General features: G+C 43.4%; 1 protein-coding gene and 1 pseudogene across 3 annotated transcripts in view; both read right to left on the bottom strand.

Moving 5' to 3' along the window:
* Positions 1-16,555, bottom strand: part of TNR (tenascin R) — an 835,808-nt gene that overhangs the window by 276,477 nt on the left and 542,776 nt on the right. The gene's annotated exons all lie outside the window — the stretch shown is intronic.
* On the bottom strand, positions 11,469-12,359 carry LOC143928342 (small ribosomal subunit protein uS5 pseudogene; annotated as a pseudogene).

Raw genomic sequence — 16,555 nt, 5'->3', positions numbered from 1 at the left:
AATCACAGCTGATCATGATATAAACATACTTGCTGACATTATCAGCGTCAGGAGAGGAGAGCCAGTAATCGATATGTAAGAAAGGGATCAGTGTCCCAATAATCAGGGCACTGATTATCACTGTCCTGATTATCAGTGCAGCCCCAACAGTGCCGCCTATTAGTGTCCATCAGGGCTACAAACCAGTGTCCACCAGTGCCGCCTATCAGTGGCTCCTCACCAGTTCCACCTATCAGTGCCCATCAGATGCCTGTCAGTGCCCATCAGTGCTGACTTTCAGTGCTCATCAGTGAAGAAGAAAATTACCTGTTTGCGAAATTCTATAACAGAAACTATGAAAAACTTGTATTTTTTAACATTTTTGACCCTTTTTCATTTGTTTAACAAATATTCAAAAAATCGAGTGGTGATCAAATACCAACAACAGAAAGCTCTATTTGTGTGAAAAAAATAAATAACATTTCATATGGGTACATCTGCATGACCGCGCAATTGTCATTCAAAGTGTGACAGCGATGAAAGCTGAAAATTAGCCTGGGCAGGAAGGAGGTAAAAGTGCCCAGTAGGCAAATGGTTAAAATCATAGATATAGTCTTTGGTTCTCAAATGTGTCTATGGTGAAATCTCTTCCAACCAAAAGTAAAAGTGCTTTGTGACCACTATATATCTCCATCGAAAAAGCACAATCTGGTAAACTATAGCTTGTGAGGAATGACAAAAAAAACCCCGAATTTAAAACCTAATATTCCAGCAGCCCAAGGTGAAGAAGCAGGACTGGGATGTCTGTCTGTATCTGTATTCAAAAAGAATTATTTTGGGCATAAAATACAGTTCAAGCTGCGGTGTGCCCCACACCCGTGCTCAATCGGCAAACTCGCCAGAGGTGAATGACCTTACTAGATTATTCAGGGCAAAATGTGCCTATAATTATAATCTTTTCATCCACTTGTTATCCGTTCCCCTGCTCCCTCAAGCAATGAAAAAATAAATCAAACTCCACATAGTGTAATACTGTTAAAACACTTCACTTTATTAAAAGCAAGAGAAGTTTAATGTACTCATATTCATGGTACTGTTTGAAGGGTGTGGATTGGAGGAACTGGGTCCATCTCTAATACAATATCATAGCGTGGAGCTAAATGACAGAGCACACAATCTCTGGTTAGGTAGCCCATAGGCCTCAATTGCATTTGCAGTTGTAGGGTGTCTGTCCTGATTGGCCAGAATGGGATGATGTAACTCCCATACATGCGTGGGAGTTCATTCATTCTGGCACCAAGGCACTTTGTTATGAATGTACTTTGAGCTGCACATGGAGGCCTCCAGGGAAGGTTAGAAATCCACTGGGGCAGAGACTTTGTAAATTTTAAAGAATTACCTCCAGTTCCTAGATAACGAGCTTGATGTAGAAGCCGAGGGACTAGTTCCCCATCCGGTCTGCTCTCTCTTGTGACTGTCAGTAGGCACTGGACAGAATTCATAGCCAATAGCAGGCTGTCTATTGGCTAAGAAACCTGTCCACTGCCTGTTGTTAATCCTCCAGGACTCCATTGAATTCTGTTTTGCTCCTAGCTTCCCTCTGCCCACACCCACAGCTTGAGCCTCCAAAGGGATCGATGCATTGGTGCACCTCTTATGCCCCGTACACACGAGCGGACTTTTCGACATCCAAACTCCGACGGACTGAGTCCGGCGGACTATCCGATCGTGTGTGGGCTGCAACGGACTTTAGCGAAGCTAAAGTCTGACGGACTTTAGAAATGAAGCATGCTTTAAATTTTCCCGACGGAACTCCGCCGGACCCGGTCCCCTTTGAAAAATCCGCTCGTGTGTGTGCTACTCCGACGGACTAAAACCGACGCTAGGGCAGCTATTGGCTACTGTCTATGAACTTCCTACGTCGAATCCAGTCGTACGTCATCACGTTCGACTCCGTCGGAGTTTGGTGTGATGGTGTGTGGTCAAGTCCGTTCGGTCGAAAAGTCCGCCAGAACTCCGTCGGAACTCCAGCGGAACTCCGGCGGAACTCCTTTGGAGGTCTGTCAGACTTAATTCCTCTCGTGTGTACGGGGCATTAGCCCTTGTACACACGGTCGGAGAATCTGTCGGAATTTGTCTTATCGGACCGTGTCGTCAGATAATCCGACTGTGTGTGATATGCATCGGACTGATTCCGTCCGAATCTCCATCCGACCCAATTTTCCAACATGTTGGAAATATTTCCCGACCAACTGGGCCAGACGGACCTAATCCGATCATGTGTAGAGCATTTTCATCGGACCAAGTGCCACGCATGCTCAGATCAAATTCCTACATCAAAGCTATTGGCTACTAGCCTGAATGTAGTCCCATCGTAACGAAATTACGTCATCACGTTCTGAAAGATCGGATTTTTCGCCAACTTGGCCCGACCGTGTGTATGCAACAGTTTTGGACACAATCCGTCGGACTAAATCCGACGGGCAAAATCTGACGGATTTGGTTGGCAAAATCTCCGACCGTGTGTACGTGGGCTTAGACCCCATTTGGTCAAGTTGATACGGTAATTACAGTTAGAGGCGCCCCCTGCATCAGTTAATTTTGGCGTCCGGACGTTTGTTTTGTGTAAACGTTTTTTGTTATTGTTTTACTTTTAGTGCCTGCGTTTCTTTGACACATTAGCATGTCAACCATCCACAATGCAACTTCTGTAGGTGGCCTCTCAGTGCTGCAGACTCAGCAGCTCCCACTCCAGGTCCTACCCCACACCCTTCTAGTCCCGAGCATTCAAGCTGCTTGGAGAGGGGTCAGAGCATCACTGGCACTTGGACCCTGCCCCTCCCTGCTGGCTGTGAAATAATAGGTATTGTTCTGCACAGCATGGTGCACCGCTGCCAGCCTGCCTCCCCTGTGTATTCATCATTCACAGTTCCATCATGGGGCCCCCAATTTTGGGGCAACGTGGGCTCAAGGACCAGCTGCTTTGGGAAAAGTGCAGGGACCCCCATGCAGCCGGGGCCCCTGGGCAGTGCCCAGGTGTGCCCTCTCATGAAGACAGACCTGAATAAACCTATAGAGCAAGCAGTACATGGTATTTATTTCTGATTTATAGTAGTTTGGAATAATATAATTACATCAAGCACTACTAAAAGCACTACAGGATACTTTGTTATGATATAAATACAGGAAAAAAAATATCTGGAGTGCTTTGGAATGTCAATGTTTGCTAAGGTCTATTGTTCTGTGAAGGTGAGGTGTGTTATGGGGGGAGGGGGTGTGATAATAGTCCTGTGCAAAGCCTTGAGGCTAAATTGCATCCACAATTTACACATAAATACACAATTTAAATGGCTTGTAAACACAGATTATACTTTCAATATCTCAAGGTTAGATATATTCATGTAATAGAAATGATCACAGCCTTTTCAAGAACCATGTTTGCCAATTGGCTTTGTCATTAGGAAAACAATACCTGAAAAATCTATGCATATTGCTTATGTATTGCTGTCGGCGAGCGTGCGTCAGCTGCGCTTCATGTAGCACTTAGTCTGGTTATAAAGGCCCAGGACTGCCATTTCACAAATGCAGCATTTGATAGAAACGATTCCCAGGGATAGTATATTTACAGTATTTCTACATTCTGCTTCCTACATTTCCAAAGATGGTACGAGCAAACCACCAGACTGTTTATGTGGGAGCCATTTAAAACAATCAGCTCAGACGTAATTCTCTGAAATGCTATCAGCATTAAGAGAAAATGTGATCTTAAACTATATTTTCTTTGGCAACTTGGTTGGAATGTAAATTAGATTCCTTTGTGATTTTTAGTATTCGTTAAAATGTTTAGCAACTTTTGCTGTAAATGGAAAACCTAGAAGTAATCCTCAAACCCTTCAAAAGTACACAAGAATAGCTAATACTGATCGCAGAGCTATGAAGGCCCATCTACAAGCCTTTTGTTTCAGTTACCATTCGGGTGTGATAAAGTGGTAGGACCATGAAACGCGTTGCCATGATAACTTGGTAGCTTGCTAGCCAAGCCTTTCTCTGTTCCAGTGGCTGTGGCTTCCTTCTGACTGTCTAGCTGTTCCTCATAGGACACTTTGGGGACACTGTGACATCACTTCCAGTGTGCGGGTGCTGGCCTACTACTGCTCTCCCATTACACCTTCTTCCTGGTGATTAACCCCTTGAAGCGCCCCTGGAGTTCCCCTGTGCATAACATAGATTGGATTACAAACCTACTGCTCTCCCTGGCGATTCCCAAATCATTGGGCCAGTATGCAACATCTAATGTTCTTACCCCTACTACCCAGGCTTAAGCAAGCTCACTGCTATAAACTTTTTTTAACCTATAAGACTTTTGATAATGTTCTTTGTACTTAAATTATACTTTTTACCCTTGGATCATTTGCATATACGATTGATTTGTGATATCCCATTACAAAGAACTGATATACATTATATTGTCAAAAGTATTGGAACACCTGCCTTTACACACACATGAAAGCTGTCCACAAGGTTTAGGAGTGTGTCTATGTGAATGTTTGACCATTCTTCCAGAAGCGCATTTGTGAGGTCAGACACTGATGGTGGACGAGAAGGCCTGGCTTGCAGCCTGTGCTCTACTTCATCCCAAACATGTTCCATCAGCTTAAGGTCAGGACTCTGTGCAGGCCAGTCAAGTTTCTCCACCCCAAAATCCCCCACCCCCCCCCCCCCCCAAACCAATCCCTGTTAGAATCTAATGGTAAACTTTTGTTATAGGGTAATCATATTGCTTTTGCATGTGGTTTTATATTTTTATTAGTGAACAGGTTTTACTTTAGAATACACCTTTGAGAAGTATCTAAAGCCATTTGAATATTGGTTATTTTATGTTAATTAGAGAGGATTATGTTTTGGATATATTGTTGGTTGGAGTAATTTAGGAATTCATAATGTTATGAAGCCACTAGGTGGCGCTAGACTCATTGCCCATGAGGGTTTTGTGAGTAAATTAATTTTGAGTCAATAGGGTCCTATGCTAATCAATTTTGGGAACAAAACATCTCTGGGTTCAAGCGTTGATATTTTGTTGCTAACTGGGCACCTATGGACTCATAGATTTATATGAGTTTTGGTCCCCAATTAATGATATTGTATGGACCAGCTTTTTAGTGATTCCTAAACGGTGTTGTTGTCTTTTTTCATTTATGTAGAGAAATCTTAATTCATTTTTGTAAAAGTGAGCTACCATTATGTACAGCCGCCTGCCCAATAGATTTAAACTGAATATAAAAATACTGTATTTGAAATAGAGCGAGGGAGATTTTTGCTAGCAAATGAAAAAGAGTGGTGGGATACATAAGGTTTCAAGAAAATGATGGCGGGCAAACTTCCTCATGATGCATTTTTTGCGAAATGCATTGAGGCTGCGCGTCCGCCTGTACTGATGTCACTTCCGATTTAGTGGTTCCTACCTCCAGTGCTTTGGAACGAATGTCTCATCTTGGTAAGATGGCAAAATCACATTTAAGCTGTACATGTTGGTGATGAATTATAGCACCTCTAAATGTAAGTGTCAGGGCTGGGCTCACCCCTTCCTTCTCTGAGCTGGCTGTTCAGCTGTCAGCTAATTGCTAGCTCCTATCTCTGCACAGTTACTCAGCTGTTGATGATATTCTGCTCGTCAGTCCTGCCTACTTAAGCCGTCCAGTCCAGAGGAGCTCTGCCTTCGCCTTGGTCTACATCACAGAAAAAAATCTCTCCTGCAATCCTGTTCAAGACTTGCTTTGCTGACATCTCTTCTGGCTCCAGATCCTGCTTCTTGTTCCACAACATTGATCCCTGACTTCTGGCCTGGCTGACTATCCGTTCCAGTTACTGTACTGAACTTTGGCTATGTTTTGACTACGTTTGTTCTTTTTACTTTTATTATTAAACAAGTGTGATTTAACTGTACTTCTGTCTCGGCCTGATTTCATGGTTTCTGACAGTAAGTGAGCATTTTTTATTGGTTCTGCGATCTAATTTTTAATAAACGTACTGCACAATGATGTTTTAATATGCTTTTCCCAAGCTTTATTGTTGGAACAATGTAAGGAGATATCTCTGGGGTTAAGGGCCACTACTTCCCTATTAGTTGCTGACTGAGAAGCTGGAATTATTGCAAGGTGCATTTAATATAGATGTTTGGTGAGTGTGCATTTCTCACATACTGTTAGCGATGGAGCACAGTTTAAAGAAAAACCCTTTAACAATGACTGGACTGTAATGTGAAGATTCTGTCACTTCCTATGGAATTTTTACACTATGGATTGTTTGATTTATGCTGATTATCACAATATATGATATTTTATTTTGTGTTTGAGTTAGCGCCATACCTTATTGTTTTTGCTTTCTCTTGATTGCAAGCTGGTAGCACCTGGAAGTTAGTAATTTTTGCCCATCCACACTAGCAGCAGCAATCCGTTCTGGTGTGAAGGTTAGTGCCTGTTGTGTGCCAGCGGTGGGGGAAGGAGGTGCCTTATGTACAAAGGCACTGTTTACTTTTTTTATTATCTTTATTAAAATGTAATTTTGACATTTCTCTCATTGCTCATGGATGGTAACTTCAGGTGATTTCAACGTGTTGCAGAAAAATTCAGCATGTCTGCATGTTTAAATGCAGGTGCAAGCAAATTATTGTTTTCTATGGGCCCTTTGGGTGACTGGCATTGATCAAGTGCAGAAATGTGCGAGTCATAGCACATAGCAACCAGTTAAGTTATATCTTTCAGTTTCAAAGCTTAACTGAACAAGCTGAAGATAGAAGCTGATTGGTTGCATGTACAACTATTCCGGATTCTGAAAGCTCAAGTTTTGATAAATATCCCTACATAATGTTCTGTTTTAAATGCTGCTTTATGCTTTCACATACCACCAGACACAGTCATTCTGGACAGCATGGTCACCTGCTGACTTGACAGCATCCACAGGTAGCTTACTTCTTCAAAAATACACAGAAATGAATATATTAATAAAGCTTTGGAAGTGTATATATTCCCCCATATTTAAAAAAATATATATTATGTGCAGTGAACCTTCTGGGGCCCTAAGAAAGCGAGAGTGGGGGTGTCTTGTAGGTGTTTTGTAGTTTAGAGAGTGTGAGTGTGTGTATGTATTTTGTTATTTAAAGAATTGGGGGAATACAGAAAGATTGGCGTACAGAGAGAAATGCATCTAGTTCTATATGCTCATAGAAGTTTTGCATTTTGTGCCAAATGAATAAAAGTGGTGCACAACAACACTATGTTATCTCATGAAATAGAAACATGCTGATGTGCCAGATTTGTGCATACAGTTAAACATTTTTGGGGTAATTGGACCGTATAGCCAGCTGAGGTGAGGCAGAGGATGCACCTGAATTTCATTTTTTCCAATTTGCTCATTTAAACTGCACATCGTTGTCCTCAGTTCCTCTTCCAGTGCTGCTCCTCACTGTCGTCACTTTCTCCTCCAATACTGTTCTTCACTGTCCTTACTTCCTTTTCTAGTGGTACTCTTCGCTGTCCTCACTTTCTCTTCCAGTACTGCTTCTGACTGTTCTCACTTCCTTTTCTAGTGCTACTTCTCATTGTCCTCACTTCCTCTTCAAGTGCTACTCCTTGCTGTCCTTACTTCTTCCAGTACTGCTCCTCGCTGTTCCCACTTCCTCCTCCAGTGCTGCTCCTTGCTGTTCTTACTGCCTCTTCCAGTGCTGCTCCTCCTGTCCTCACCTCCTCTTCCAGTACTGCTTATCACTGTCCTCACTTCTTCTTTCAGTGCTGCTCCTCATGGTCCTCACTTCTTCTTTCAGTGCTGCTCCTCATGGTCCTCACTTCTTCTTTCAGTGCTGCTCCTCGCTTTCCTCACTTCCTTGTCTAATGCTGCTCCTCGCTTTTCTCGCTTCCTCTTACTGTGCTGCTCCTTGCTGTTCTCACTTCCTCTTACAGTAATGCTCCGTGCTGTCATCACTTCCTCTTCCAGTGCTACTCCTTACTGTTCTAATTTTCTCTTACAGTACTGCTCCTCGCTGTTCTTACTTCCACTTTCAGTGCTGATCCTCAATGTCCTCACTTCCTCTTCCAGTGCTGCTCCACACTGACGTAACTTCCTCTTCCAGTGCTGCGCCTCACTGTTCTCTCTTCCTCTTCCAGTGCTATATACATTTATAAAATGGAGGAACACTGTCTCAAATATACTTTTTTTACAGTTGCTAGAATATGAATTCAAGGTGTAACTAAGAATTATTGGACCCCCACATCAGTTGGGATCTTCCTATCCCTTCCCTCTATAGCTATCTCCGTCTCCTCCTCCCTCTGTAGTTATCTCAGTATTCTCCTCCCTCTGTAGCTATCTCCACCTCCTTCTCCCTCTGCAGTTATCTCAGCTTCCTCCTCCCTCTGTTGCTATCCCCGCCTCCTCCACCCTCTGTAGCTATCTCTGCCTCCTCCTCCCTCTGTAGTTATCCCCGCCTTCACCTCCCTCTGTAGCTATCTCCGCCTCCTCCCTCTGTAGTTATCTTAGCCGTCTCCTCCCTCTGTAGCTATCTCCGCCTCCTTCTCCCTTTGCAGTTATCCCAGCTTCCTCCTCCCTCTGTTGCTATCCCCGCCTACTCCACCCTCTGTAACTATCCCAGCTTCCTCCTCCCTCTGTTGCTATCCCCGCCTCCTCCACCCTCTGTAGCTATCTCTGCCTCCTCCTCCCTCTGTAGTTATCCCCGCCTTCACCTCCCTCTGTAGCTATCTCCGCCTCCTCCCTCTGTAGTTATCTTAGCCGTCTCCTCCCTCTGTAGCTATCTCCGCCTCCTTCTCCCTCTGTAGTTATCACAGCTTTCTCCTCCCTCTGTAGCTATCCCCGCCTCCTCATACCTCTGTATCTATCTCCACCTCCCTCTGTAGTTATCCCAGCTTCCTCCTCCCTCTGTAGCTATCTCCGCCTCCTCCATATGTAGTTATCCTAGCTTCCTCCTCCCTCTGTAGCTATCTCCGCCTCCTCCTCCTCCATCTGTAGTTATCCCAGCTTCCTCCTCCCTCTGTAGCTATCTCCACCTCCTCCTTCCTCTCTTACTATCTCCGCCTCCTACTCCCTCTGTAACAATCTCTGCCTCTTCCCTCTGTAGTAATACCTGCTTCCTCCTCCCTCTATAGTTATCTCTGCCTCCTCCTCCCTCTGTAGTTATCCCTGCCTCCTCCTCCCTCTGTAGTTATCTCCGCCTCCTCCTCCCTCTGTAGTTATCTCCGCCTCCTCCTCCCTCTGTAGTTATCTCTGCCTCCTCTACCCTCTGTAGTTATCTCCGCCTCCTCCTCCCTCTGTAGTTATCTCTGCCTCCTCTACCCTCTGTAGTTATCTCTGCCTCCTCTACCCTCTGTAGTTATCCCTGCCTCCTCTACCCTCTGTAGTTGGCCTGTAGGGGCATTTGGCTATGCCTAGAGGCAAGCTTTAACCTGTGGTTAGTCTTGAGGAGTCTTGGAAGGGGTCCCTATGCACTATAGGCACGAGGGGGGGGGGGGCTAAATGAATGCTGACCTTGTGAAGCATTGAAATTCATAGCTGTAGCACAGCTAGCCATCTTAGGATACTGATGGTCCATGCATTGCAAGATGTGCAGGGGCCCCAACGAAGGACCACGTCACACCGGCAGAGGGTTATAGCAGCTGTTGGTCTCCCATTACTTTCTGTGGCAGTTTGTAGCTGGCTTTAAATCCTGAAAAAATGTCCTTTGCTCAGAGACTGCATTATACATTGCTGAAATTGCTGTGACATAGACTTTCATAAACAGCAATTTAATTTTCTTAATAGCAACAAAAATTGTAAGGAGAGTGGTGAGTCACACAAGATATGAGCGTAATATGTATAATGCAGTAGTCATTCAAATAAATGAAGAAATTATGAAGAAGTGGCGGAGTAGCAATGAACACCCAGGTAAGTGATGAACTAATCTGCCAGTTCAGCAATTCAGATTCGTATCACCTCTCTATCTCCAGCTTTCCTAAAGTTAAAACGCTTTATTATATTTTGGCTAGTGTAGGGAAGGGTTAAAAATGCAGTTTCTCTGCCTGTGTCTCATCAGGGTGATTTCCATTCACTTCCTACCCTACAGACTCAGCAGGCAGTTGATAGATATTTTTTAAGTGTGAGGGAAATCCTCTCTTAATTGTTATGGGAACAAGGAAAGTTTCCCTGTGTTCATGTTCTGGTGACATCTGAAAATGTTTGCTTTACCCTCACATTTATTCTAGACGACCTTGGTAGTCAGGGCGATCATTTAGAGAGATGTCCCTAACGGGAAAAAGACAGTAAAAAAAAAAAAAAACAGTGGTTCTATCCTTATACATCCAAACAACAAAAAAGATTTACCTTTTTTTGTACTTCAAGCAGTTTATATGATCAAAATGTAAACTTGTACATTAATTTCCTCATTGTTTTTAGCCTACTCTAGCCTATCTGAATGATCTTGAAGTTTGTGAACTTACTTTGTGAAGATCCCCACACATTTGTTCCTTGAATTCTGTGACACTTTTAGTCACTATGCCCTGTGAGTAGGCACAGCCGCGTCACACATTTCACCCCGCGACGTCATCCTATGGTGTGACAAAACGTGTAGGGAGGAGCGACCTTCTGATGTCACTGCAAGTTATGCTAAGTCCTGGAATTTATGGGCTGCTGTCCAAGAGTCGGCCGGCTCAATTCTTTTTAAACGCTATTTTTACTCCACTTAACTGTAAGTGCTCATTTGTCTTTCAAAGTGTATAGTGTAAAATAAATGTGAAGATTTTTATACTATGCAATCCTTTGTTGTTTTATGGGGATCCATTAACAATGCCTGATTCGTGTGAGGACTACCACCGCTGAGGCCAAGGAGTCCAGTGTATTGCACAGAGATTCCGGGCTGGGGTATTAGCCATCTGCGCTCTGTGGTCCCCTGTAATAAGGGACCATAGTTATCTGGTAAATGGCAGTGTGTGCAGAGATGGAGGCATTTCCAATTCCTATTTTTTCACGCTTTCCTTCGGGTGCCCTGGTTTGTGTCACCGTGGACGAGTTAACAACTATTTTGCACGGACTATTTTGATTAAATATTTTTTTTGTATTTTAGATTTTTTCTCACTGCCATCACATATGGACACATTATTATTATTCATTAAATTATTTTATAATTGTTTTGTAGAGTTGAGCATTTATTATTTTCACTATTTAGTTGGTTAATTGTCACCATATGTGTATAATTTTTATTTCAGTCATACTGTTACATTATTGGGTTAACACCCACTAGATATTGTATCTTTAACTGAAGGTTATTTCACTGGTACATCTGTGCACACCCATTGTGGTAGTAGATTCATATTTTTGTATTGTGTTTTTTCACTTATCTATTATTATTTAATTTATATATATATATATATATATATATATGTATATATATATATATATATATATATATATCATTTATAACTGTGAGTGCACGCATTTTTTTTTTTGAAACGTGAAAACCTTGGTCTTTATTATCTTTTGACAGAATATTTAGGAGGTGGCAGGAACAGCAGCAGCCTGGGTCCTCTGCACAGACACTCTGGTGTGAGTCTTTGCAAGATGATCAGTGTACTCCTGGTATGGGGACTTGGTGAAGATGGTTTCCTTCCAGAGATCAGGAGTCAGATAGTGGTAAGTCTTTGAGATGGCATCAAAGGTGGCTTTAGCAAAGTTGCCCAGAGTGGCTGTGCAGCCCCTAGCCGAGATGTAGCAATCATCAATACCGGCCATCATCAGCAGCTTCTTGGGGACAGGAGCTGAGACAATGCCAGTACCTCTGGGACCTGGGATCAGACGTACCAGTGCAGAACCACAACGACCAGTCACCTTGCAGGGCACAGTGTGTGGCTTTCCGATCTTGTTACCCCAGTAGCCTCTGCGGACAGGTATGATGGACAGTTTAGCCAGAATTATGGCACCACGGATAGCAGTGGCAACTTCCTTGGAGCATTTCACACCCAGACCAACATGGCCATTGTAGTCTCCAATAGCCACAAAAGCCTTGAACCTTGCCCGCTGTCCGGCACGGGTCTGTTTCTGCACAGGCATGATCTTCAAGACCTCATCTTTCAGAGTGGAGCCCAGGAAGAAGTCGATGATCTCAGACTCCTTAATAGGCAGGGAGAAGAGGTAGATCTCCTCCAGGGACTTGATCTTCATGTCCTTGGCCGAGTTTGGTGATGGGAACCCATTCCTTGTCATCGGCCTTTCCGCGGGCTCCACGTCCTCTTCCACGGCCCCTGCCTCTTCCACGTCCGCGACCCCGGGCTCCACTGCCAAAGCACCCGCGGAACCCTCCCCTGTTAGCACCGGCGTCGTCCGCCATTTGGTGATTTCAATGGATTAGAAGCGAGTGCACGCATTTTTAATAGGTATTGCCTCATAGACTAATTTATTTAGAGCAGCTCCCCCTTGTTTTGTATTTCTGTTTGATGTTGAATGACATTTTGAGTTAAGTTTATTTTTTAGCTAATAGGGCAGTTTTTATCACACATTTCACAGAGCCTGCCTAATCGATTACAGAGCTGCTGAGAGGAGGAGTTTCAGGAGGCATAGTCAATACAGGCAGCAAGGTACCATGGGATATGTAGTCCTTAAAAAAACGGAGCGTAAACAGCAGAAGTGGAGCTCCAAAGCATGCAGGGTTTCCAGAAAGTTGTGGAAAGAGGTGACCAGCAGACAGACAGAACTCACAACACGAAATTCGATTTTTCACATAAGCTTATATTGGATTGTCAAAAAAATTACTTTTGTTTATATTGTTATTACAGGGCTGATGTTATAAAATGAAAGTGTATGCTGCTACCACAAAACTCATTTCAGGAACAAAAATTTAATCTATTGCAGGATACCAGTCCTTAGATGTGGTGGCTTTTGTTTTATAACAGGGTGGAGGGTAGGGGTCAGCAGAGCCGAGGATAGGGTTTAGTAAGGAAATGTACAGGGGTCAGCAGAGCCAAGGATAGAGGTCAGCAGGGCAGAAGACAGGGGTCACTGCTGACAGGAGAGAGGACAGGAGTCACCACTGGCAGAAGACAGGATAGGGGTCACCATTTGCAGGACAGAGGACAAGGGTCACCGCTGGCAGAAGAGAGGACAGGAGTCACCAGTTGCAGGGCAGAGGACAGGGGTTGTTGCTCGCAGGAGAGAGGACAGGGTTCACCTCTAGCAGGAGAGAACACGGGTCACTTCTTGCCGGAGATGGGACAGGGATCACTGCTGGCAGGAGAGAGGACAAGAGTCACCGCTGGCTGGAGGGAGGACAGGGGTCACTGCTGGCAAAAGAGAGGACAGGGGGACACTGTTGGCACGAGAGAGGACAAGAGTCACCCATGTTAGGAGAGAGCACAGATCTTACCACTGGCAGGAGAGAGGACAGGGGTCACTGCTGGCAGGAAAGAGGATAGAAGTCCCCGCTGGCAGGAGAGGGGACAGGAGTCACCACTAGCTGGAGGAATGGCAGGGGTCACTGCTGGCAGAGAGGACAGGGGGCACTTTTGGCAGTAGAGAGGACAGTAGTCACCACTGGTAGGAGAGAGGACAGGAGTCACCACTGGTAGGAGCGAGGACATGGGTCACCGCTGGCAGGATAGAGGACAGGGGTCATTTCTGGCAGGAGAGAGGACAAGGGTCATTGCTAGAAGAACAGAGGACAGGGGTCACCGCTGACAGGAGAGAGGACACAGATCACCACTGGCAGGAGAGAGAGCAGGAGTCACCACTGGCAGGAGAAAGGATGGGGGTCACTGCTGGCTAGAGAGAGGTCAGGTGTCACTGCTGGCAGGAGAGAGGAAAGGGGTCACCGCTGGCAAGGGAGAGAACAGAGCTCTTTCTTCCAGTACACAACCTGAGCACAGCAGCATTTCCATCTTTCTGCAAAGCACACACTGTAGCTGAAATCTGATTCCCTTACACACAGCTACAATCTGTACAGTATATACAATAGCTGGCTACTGCAGCGGAGCTGCTGTTCTGACCAGGGAATTTTACAGGTTAGAACTGCTACACATTAGCCACATTAGCCAGCTATACACTGTGCAGATTGTAGTGTGTAGGATGGGAGTGTTCTCTCTGCTATGTGAGTGGCACACTCTATATACAATGTCCCTATACTATTTATGGGATTTATTATATTGATCCCATATAGAATCCCTTTGCCTGCAGTCAATAGAAATCAGTCCTGAAGAAGCGATAGCGAAACATTGACTTTTCTTTGACTCATTAGTAATTGGGAATCTACTATTTTCATATTTTCTCTTGTTTTTACTTTGTACATATTTTTATCTATTTTGTAACATTAAATAAACAATTATTTTTGTAAAAATATATAGTGTTCCTTTCTGGTACTGGCAAAGTCCACTTAGATGTCCAAAAACAATTTTCTAACTTTTTTCATTGGATGTGGTACCCCCTTAACTATTTCTTTCTAGACTATATTATACAGACATACTTGGGCTAAGGAGTTATGTAAATGAAAAAAGCCACATATGAAACAGAACAATGGCTGATATTGGAATTTTTCCCGATACACAAAGCTCCATGTATAAGATCTTCATGTTTTCCCTTACAATGTACGCTTGCCACAAAAGTAAAAGAAAAGGAGATCAAACTAATAAACCAGTACAAGTGAAGGTTCTCAAATGTGTTAAAGATTATATACTACTGTAAGTTATAGGAAATGCATAGCTCCCAATTGTCCCTGATTTTGAGGGACTGTCCCTGATTTGGAGCAATGTCCCTCTGTCCCTCTTCCCCCCTCACGTGTCCCTCATTTTGGTCTCATACATATAGTTGTGTATAAATTGCACCTTTTATCTTTCAAAAAGTGTTTCCCAGTGCTAAACCTTGCATCCAATTTCCAAATCGCTGCATTTGTACATTTTAAACGCCAATATAAAGGAATAGTGGTGGTAAAAAAAATCCTTGTTGATTTAGTTAACCTTTTATTTCAGTTAATTCTCCTTTAAGGGGGTGTGACAGTGGGCGTGTCCTATGCCTACATACATTTGCTAGTAGGTGTCCCTCATTCCCATCTTAAAATGTTGGGAGGGATGGAAATGGCCCTACAAGCATGACAGGCTGTCTTTGATTGCTTGTTTTAAATCAGTTTAGTTTTATCACAGGAATAAATAATGTATCAATTGCCTTAGGTGATATCTGCACAGTAATCTTGTATATATTAGGTGCATTTTATGAATAATACATAACCTGGGATTAGCAAACATTATTTGGAAATATCACTTTGTCTAAAACTGTCTGTTAGGAATAGTAAACACACTATTGAAGTTTATGTTGAATTGAACTTGGAGCATAAGCTGCTGAAAGAAGACTCATGCAAAAGTTAATTGGATAACACATTTTTTATTTCCTCAAACATTTTCTATATTATAATCTACAGTATCATTTGTTTATGTATTTTATGGTTTCTTTTTCTAGTTTGCTGGGATTTTGTATATTTAGCTCTATGCAACCAAACTAACTGGGTGTCTATTAGTGTCGTTAAGGCTCCTTCCAAGCTATTATCGGTATTCACTGTCCCCCTTGAAAAATAATCTGTGGTTAGTTGATTTTCAGAGGGTGGTGAAAGCAGGCTAGCAGGAGTTCAGGAGGTGATACTGCCCCTTTCTGAAGCCTTTCGATTTTTTCACTTTTCTTTGTTGCCAAATTGAAATTTTAGGTTGTGGGCTGTGCCCCAATTGTGAGCCAAATGTTTAGGGTACCATGATGTAATGCATCACATCTGCGGCAACATGTATTTCTGCAGGCTGAACCATGCCCACTTTTATGTGAGCAGCAGGGGGACAGTAAAAATGTTGATCAACCACCTTTTTTTCCAACCTCTTGGCAAACCATTTAAAAGAAGCCTGAACCCTAAGGGAACTCATCTGCCTTTATAAAGGTGTGCAATTGGAGGTGAGCCTGTAAGGGTGGTCCAGCTTCTTTTCACATGGCCGACCCATGCAACTGGGATCTATATATATATATATATATATATATATATATATATATATATATACATATATACACACAGTGTCTCAAGAAATCACTCTTGTGTTACACCCAAACCCACATACTGTTCAAGTGTACAGATGCTGATCCTATACCTGTTCTCTACATCCTTCTGGACAGTGCTCACACTAACCCCTGGATCCATGAGACATGGGGGCCCAAGCCAACTGATGATAAATGAGGGAGGTTTCCTCTCACCATCAGGCAGGGGACCTCTTTTTCTCTATCACCACCCATTCCAGAGCCAACCAAGTTTGCACTGGTAACATCGCATTCACTCTTCACCCCAGGCATTGGCTATACTTACAGTAGGACATCACAAAGAGGCTTTTTGTTGCAAAAGTAATTTATTTACTTGTTATAATGTATGAGAACAGTGCATATCTTTGGTAACACAACTTTCCAGATATTGGTAAATAGGTTCATCTTCAGAACATTATATGACTGTCCAAAAATAGTAAAGAGAACGAGAGCTTTGCACAACTCATACTTTGAACTACAGTCCTTATTCAATTGTATTTTTTAGGCCTTT

This window comes from Lithobates pipiens, unplaced genomic scaffold, assembly GCF_037356315.1.
Source record: "Lithobates pipiens isolate NorthernLeopardFrog02 unplaced genomic scaffold, aLitPip1_a1.2 Scaffold_23, whole genome shotgun sequence".
Taxonomy (NCBI): Eukaryota; Metazoa; Chordata; class Amphibia; order Anura; family Ranidae; genus Lithobates; species Lithobates pipiens.
The sequence above is the reverse complement of the archived record's forward strand: the minus strand, read 5'-3'. Positions and strand labels throughout refer to the sequence as shown.